A 7,882-nucleotide genomic window follows, 5' to 3' on the forward strand; every position below is an offset into this window, starting at 1 on the left:
TTTTTTTTTTTTTTGAGGACCCAGGGATGAGGAGTATACAAGAAAAAGATATACAGCATCTGCCCCTATTCTGTGTAACCGCCTGGTCTCCACCAAATGTTACTACCTTTTGCCAGTTGCCATTGAGTTGACCTCTACTTGTGGTGACCCCATGTGTGTCAAAATAGATTGTGTTGCATAGGGTTTTCAGTGGCTGATTTTTTTGGAAGTAGATTGCCAGCCCTTTCTTCTGAGGTGTCTCTCTGTGGAATTGAACCTCCAACCTTTCACTTAGCAGTCTAGCACATTAAAATTTTGCTCCACCCACAGACTCCACTAAGTATTATATGCTTGACTGAATACATTAGGAATTTCCAGCAGGTTCTGTGTGCCATCCCTTCCAGACAGAGCCATTACACATGGCAGCCTTGCTCTAGCATACTCTCCCTGTGCCTGCTGAGGAGTAGCTTTCCTGAATCCTATCAGTTTTCTAACATTTTGTACCTATAGTTATAATAAGGAGCTCTGGTGGTGTAGTGCCTAAGGCATTTGATTGCTAACCAGAAGGCTGGCGGTTCAAACCCACCAGCCACTGCTCAGGAAGAAGATTAGGCAATTTACTTGCATAGAGATACCTCCTCAGAAACCCAAGGAGGGGTTGCTATGAATTGGAACTGACTTTTTTTTTTTGATAGTTATAATAATGAATACTTATATTATATATGGTTTACAATGAACTCACTGTCTAGATTATTTTGTACTCACTGTCCCATGAAGGGGAGCTCTGGTGGTGTAGTGCCTAAGACATTTGACTGCTAACCAGAAGGCTGGTGGTTCAAACCACTCCTCAGAAGGAAGATTGGGCAATCTATTTCCGTAGTGATACCACCTTAGAAACCCCAGGGGGGGTCGCTATGAGTTGGATCTGAGTCGGCAGCAGTGAATTTGGTTTGGTTTTGGTCCCATGAAGAATCACCTACCATTCATAGAGGGTGGAGCTCTGGCTCCAAAACATTCTGTCACCTGCCAAGCTCACACCACTAGGACAGGGAAGAGGCTGGAAGTCAAACTTGCGTTTCCTGACTGTGAAAGTGGTGTTCTTTCCACCACACTGAGTTACAAGTACCATTGTGGATACTAGTAGAACACAGTGTCTATTTGGAATCTTTTTGGGAGGGGCTAGAACTATCAAAAACCACTCCACAGTCAAATCCACAGAATGTAAAGAATTTGCATGCCTCAAATCTCCTGCTCCTCCTTCTGCCCTTGAAGCACATTGTGCTTGTCCCACCCTGGCTGGACTTTAAAGCTGATCCCCAAGCTGAAATGACCAGATGGAGTAGAGCTGTATGTATTGTGTTGTTATTATTTAATAAAGCATGTGTTGTTCCCTGCTTGGCAATGGGGCCAAGTTGCTACTCTAGCAGGTGGTGGGTAATTGGACCCAAGCCCCCAATCTTCATTCAGGAACTCCCCAGTTGAGCCTTTGATATCAGAACAAGAGGAGCAAACAATGACATAGGACACTTCCTGTCCCAAAGGGGATGTGATACAGTACACCTGAAACAACAGGCAATAGGAAAATTTAACTGGAACTGCTTTGGAAGAGCTGGCTTTAGCTTGCCCTCCACGAGTTATCGAAGGCTTGGTAAGGAGTACGACTGGGTCAACTACTTCAATGAAATTCTGTTCACTGGATTATTGTGTGCCCTCTGTGGGCTGGGCAACAGGCTAGGCATTTATCAACTCAGCTCCTGTCCTTGTGGAGGGCATAATCCAGTGACAGAGATGGACAAGCAAGCAGGCAATAAAAAAGGTAGTGTAATGAAGTTTTGTTTTTAATAGAGGAAATAGAGGTGTTGTGGGAGCCCAAGGGAAGTGCTCCTCAGCTGTCCTAGGGAAATCAGGGAAAGTTTCCAGGGGATGAGGAGCCTAGGCTGGGACCTTGAGGATGAGAAGGAGTTTGACCGTGCATTTGCACAGGTGCCAAAGGTTCTACCTTGAAAAGAAAAAGGAAAGTTTAAAAATTTTAATAAAAATAGAAAATATTACTTATCTCGCCCACCCTACATGCCCCCCCACCACCACCAATCTCTGGTTCCTTGCTCTTATTAGAGTATAAGTCACATAGTCACGTAGCTTGTGTCACATGTGGAAAGATCTTTGAAAGTTTGTCTCACGGCTAGATGTATGCAAATGAGAAGACTTTTATTTTACAGGGTAAACTGCCTGGAAGCAAAAATCCTGGATTAAAATCACCGAAAATGTTTTGCTTTTTCGTTTTAAGCTGATGCTTATCTAACCAGCAATTCACAATAGGGCCCTGGAAATTACCTGTTTGAGTCTATCTCCTGATGGGAGCCAAAGGGAGATATTTTATATGGTGGAAATTCGAAAGATCTGAGAGTTTGGATATTTCAGTCATAATCTCAACTCTGCCAGAGACTATCCATTTGATCTTGGATAGATCACATAATTTTAATGAAAAATGGGAAATAGAACTCTTACATTTATTTCTCTAACCATGTATTTATAATTTAATTTTTCCCAACTTTTGCTCTGAAAGTTTAAAAATCTACAGAAAAACAGGAAGAAAAGAACAGTATGAATACCCATATACCCTATTCATGTTTCTCTTTTCTCCTTTTCTATATGTGTAGATACATGGCACCCATTTTTTTTTTTTGCTGAACCATTTCACAGTAAGTTACAAACATCCTGTATTTCCCTTCTAAGTACTTTAGCATGCATTCTCCTACCTCACAATAGGTCCTTACAGGTCCTTGGGTGGTACAATTGGTTTGCCCTTGACTACTAACCTAAAAGTTGGTGGTTCAAATCCACCCAATGGCACCATGGAAGAAAGGCTTGGTGATCTAATTCTGAAGATGACAGTCAAGAAAACTCTATAGGTCAGTTCTACTCTGTAACATATGGGGTTGCCATGAGTTGGAATCGACTCAGTGACAACAGGTTTTATCTAATGACAATGCTATTATCAAACTCAGGAAATTTAATATTGATACACCTTTCTTATGTACAGTATTAATGTACATTAAAAATATTCATATTAACATTTCCACTATTGTCTCAATAATGCTCTTTTTTAATTTTTAATCCAAGATCCAAGTAAAGGTCTAAATTGCATAGCTATCATGTCTCTGGTGTCTGTTAGCCTAGAATGGTTCCACCACCTTTTTTCTCTCATGAGTTGATGTTTCTGAAGAGTTGAGATCAGTCATTGTGTAGATTACTCAACTTTTTCACTCAACAATTAGCAGTAGTTGAATACGGACTATGTGCCAAACATAACAGGTGTTGGGTAATCAAAGTAAAATGTGACCTTTGCTCTTCTGGAACTCACAGTTTAATGGGAGAGCCTGACAAATAAATTACAGACAAGGGAAAAATGTTGTGAGGGACACCAGAGAATTATTGTTTGGACATGGATTTGCTCTTTAAAAAAACAAAACAGGATCCTGAGATAGAAAGAGACAAGGCAGAGTGAGTAGTGTTACTTTGATGGAGTGAGTAAGGAAGGCCTCCCTGAGAAGGTGATACTTAAGTTGAGACCCAAAGTATGAGAGTGTGCCAATGAGTTAGGGTGATGGAAGTGGCCTAAAGTAGCAGTGATAATATTCCAGGAAGAGGGAATAGCACGTGCAAAGGCCTGGAGGCTGGCAAGTGTGGCTTGGTGGAAAAACCAAGAGAAGGCTAGTTTAACTGCAGAATGGTGAGCAGGAAGAGGGAGATGTGAGATAAGGCTGATACCATGGGTAGGGACTAGATCATGATGTGACTTTTTACATCTAATTTTTTATGCATTGGGAAGCCTCTAGAGAGTTAATAATAGGGAAGCCTCATTATCTGAGGCATACTTTAGAAAAGATCAGTGGCTGTTTGAAGCACATTTGAGGGTGGTTGCCAAGTTGGAATGCAATCTCTAAAGAGGATATTATGCTTTCAAGGTGTTTTTTGTAAGAACTTAGAAGTATCACAAAAGATAGTTTAAATTTTTGTGTTTGCCATACCTGACTAATTTCTGAGCCTGGGCCAATAAACAACAATATGATAAAAAGAGGGAAAAAATGAAGCTGTCAATGATTTCATGCTACTTGAATCAATAGTCAGTGTCTATGGAAGCAGAAGTCAAGAAATCAAAGGGCGATAAAAACAAAAGAAAGAAAAAAAGTGATGCATTGAGAAAATCTGCAGAAGACCTCTGAAAAGTTTTAAAAAGCAAAATGTCACTTTGATGACATATGATGAGATATGTATGACTTAAGCCATGGTCTTTTCATTTGTCCTATATGGATATGAAAACTAGACAACAAAAAAGGAAGACAGAAGGATAATTGATACAATTTGAATTATGGTATTGGTAAAAAATATTGAATATACCATGGACTTCCAGAAGAATGGTCTTAGAAGAAATATAGTCTTAGATCAATCTACTAAAGTATTTCTTCTAGAGATACAACTAACATGTTCCTTGGAAGTGAGCATGACGAAACTTCAGCTTGTTAATTTGGATGTATCCATCAGGAAAGACCAATCACTAGAAAAGGACATCATGTTTGGCTAAGTAGAGGTTAGCAAAAATGAGGAAAACCTGCGATGAGGTGAATTGACACAGTAGCCACAACAGTGGGCTCAGGCATGCCAATGATCATGAAGATGGAACAGTACGGGGCAACATTTTGTTCTGTTACACAAAAGGTGACCATGAGTTGGAGCCAACTTGATGGTAACAAACAAGTATTTGTAAGGCATAGATTTAGACTTCCAGAGAGGCTGTTCTCTCTACATCTCATCTTCAAGTTGGTTTGTGCCCTTTGTCAGTGATTGCAGCTGATATCATCACATCAAAAACAACACAGTGGTCCAATTGCCTCCCAGGGAGCATCTAACTTGAGTGTGGGCTGTCTTTGGGGAGTCTTGCCACTCCTGGCTGTGGAGCTCTTGCCTCCACCTACATTCCTTCAATGTCCCTCCTGCAGAGCCCAACCATTTCTGTTTCAAGTCCTCAAGTCATCCATCCTGAAAGGAAACAGAACAGAAGGCACTGACCTATCCCTGGGCAGGCCTTGTGCAACTGGACCACATGGTCAGTGATGCCTTGTCCTTGGCCTCCTGCTTGAGCTCAGCAGAGTGACCTCCAGATGTGTACAGGAGCAGTAGGGATAACCAACTGGAAGTCTCAGAATTAGGGGTGAGAGGAAGAGCCCAGGTTCACAGAAGATTGTCCCCAGGATTTAACAGCATGGAGATTAAATTGACCTTTCCTGTCTGCTCCAGCTTTGTGAATTCCTTCATTGGTGTGTCCTCCATGAGGTCTGTCTTCATCATGATTCTTCTCGTACACTCATTCAGTCAGTACTACTGAGAAAACTTCCTATATGCTGAGAACTGTGCAGAGAGCTGTGGAGAGGGGTTGTTAGAATCACTTTAAAGTAGCACTGGAGACAGACAGATCTTATCAGATGCCTTCCCTCCTCATCTTCCCCTGTTCCCAACCCTGTAGTCCTTACCTTCTCCCAGGTCCTTGAATATGCCACGCTTCCTACTTCTTCAGGCCTCTGAACATGCTGTTCGGTCTCTTAGAATGCTTTTCCTGCTCTGCTGTCTTCAACTAGCCAAGTCCTTCCCTATCACTCTGGCTGTGCCTGACAATTTTGTTACATGCATGCAAAAGACTATCTCTTTTTCCTTCAGAGTCTGTAGTTCAGTTTTGAATAAATACCTTTGTGTGTGATTATTTGCTAATTGTCTTAGTTCTCTAGTGCTGCTAAAACAGAAATACCACAAGTGGTATCAACAAACAGGAATTTATTTTCTTATAGTTTGTTGTTGCTGTTAGGTGCTGTCAAGTTGGCTTGGACTCATAGTGACCTTATGTACAACAGATGCCTGGTCCTGTGCCAGCCTCACAATCCTTACTATACCTGAGCCCATTGTTGCAGCCATTGTGTCAATCCATCTTATCAAGGGCCTTCCCTTTTTTCATTGACCCCCTACTTTACTAAGCATGTTATCCTTCTCCAGGGATTGGTCCTTTCTGACATGACCAAAGTAGGGGAGATGAAGCCTGGCCATTCTTGCTTCAAGGAGCATTTACAGTTTAGCTTACAGTTTAGGAAGCTAGAAATCCAAATTCAGAGTGCTGGCTCTAGGGGCTGGGTGAAGGCCCCTAATCCTTGGGGCCTTCAATTCTGCCTTTTGTTCTAGGCTTACTGGAGCTGGAGGTGTCTCCTAGCTCACGCAGTTGCTGGCTGCTGAGACTGATGAACCTAAGGTCGGCAGGTAAAGTGGACCAATTCCAGTATCAATAGGCAACATGGCAGGTCACTGGTTCAAGTCCAAGAAAATTCTAAGATTGGCAGGCAACATGGCAGGCCACTGGTTCAAGTCTGGGAACTGGAGATGAGGACTCCACTAAATATAAGACCCAGATGTTCCAAGAAGCTAGAGACCTTTCTCATCGATTCTCCTTATATACAGGAATAAGGTCACACTCTGAAGGCAACTACTTAGCTGTTCACAGTAGATTCCATCATGGAGGTGATTATAATCTATCTCATCATGGGGAATAGCTATATCCATCTGCCCAGCCACTTAAAACCATGGACCAGCCAAGTTGACACACAACCTTAACTACCACGGTAACTGTTTGTCCTCTCTACTTGTCTTTAAGTCTAAGCAGTTAGAACATACCTATTTTTTTTAACGCATTTTATTGAAATATAATTTATGTACAATGAAATACACAAAACTAAAGTGACATGGGTCAATGCATTTTTTTTTTTTTTCTTTTGCAGTGTTCCCTCCCCTCCCCTCTCACCCCTGGCAACCAACAAAGAAATTTTCCCTCCATATATAAACCTTTCCCTGACCCTCGACAACAACGAACTAATACTATATTTATCCTGTGATTGACTTATTTCACTCAGCATAATGTCCTCCAAGTTCATTCATATTATGCAGTGTATTGCAGACTCTACGTTATTCTTTAGTGCTGCATAGCATTCCAGTATGTATATATACCATAGTTTGGTCATCCACTCTTCTGCTGATGGAGACGTAGGTTGTTTCCATCTTTTTGCTATTGTAAATAGTGCTGTGATGAACATGAGCATGTATGTATCTGTTCCTATCCTAGCTTTCACCTCTCTAGGATATATACCTAGTAATGGGATTGCCAGGTCAAATGGTACCTCCAGTTCCAACTTTCTAAGAAATCGCCATATTGCTTTCCTCAGTGGTTGTGTCACTTCACAGTCACACAAGCAGTGTACGAGAGTTCCAATCTCTCCACATCCCCACCAGCATTTGTTATTTTCTGTCTCATTGAACCTTGCTATCAGAGACGGTATATCTCATTGTTGTTTTGATTTACTTCTCTCTGATGGCCAATGATTGTGAGCATCTTTTCGTGTATTAGCTGACCACCTGAATATCTTCCTTGGTGAAGTGTCTATTCATGTCTTCTGCCCAATTTTCAACTGGATTGTTAATTCCTTTGGTGCTGAGGTGTTGGAGTTTTCCATCGGGCTTAGAGATAAGTCCCTTGCCAGATACGTAATTGTCAGCAAATGTGAATTTGTCGCTGTCATTTTTGTCATGTGCTTTATCATTGTGTCGATTTCTTTGTTCCATATAATTTTCTATGCCGAGCTCGTTTTGTTTATGAATCATGTTATCACTTCCTTTATTGCTTTTGTTTTAGTATTTGCTGAATATTTATGCTGATCTTCTTTTTTATTTTGATGTGAAGGTTTATCATTTTTCTTTGAAGTTACCCTGTGATTTATAGTTTTCTTCCCAAGTGTAGAAGAGTCCATTCTATCTTGCAGCTGTCTTGACTTCCCTACCATCTAGAGGTTCTGTAATGACACAGGTTTTT

This window comes from Orycteropus afer, unplaced genomic scaffold (assembly GCF_000298275.1).
Source record: "Orycteropus afer afer isolate SDZICR_OR568_19922 unplaced genomic scaffold, OryAfe1.0 scaffold00056, whole genome shotgun sequence".
Classification (NCBI taxonomy): domain Eukaryota; kingdom Metazoa; phylum Chordata; class Mammalia; order Tubulidentata; family Orycteropodidae; genus Orycteropus; species Orycteropus afer.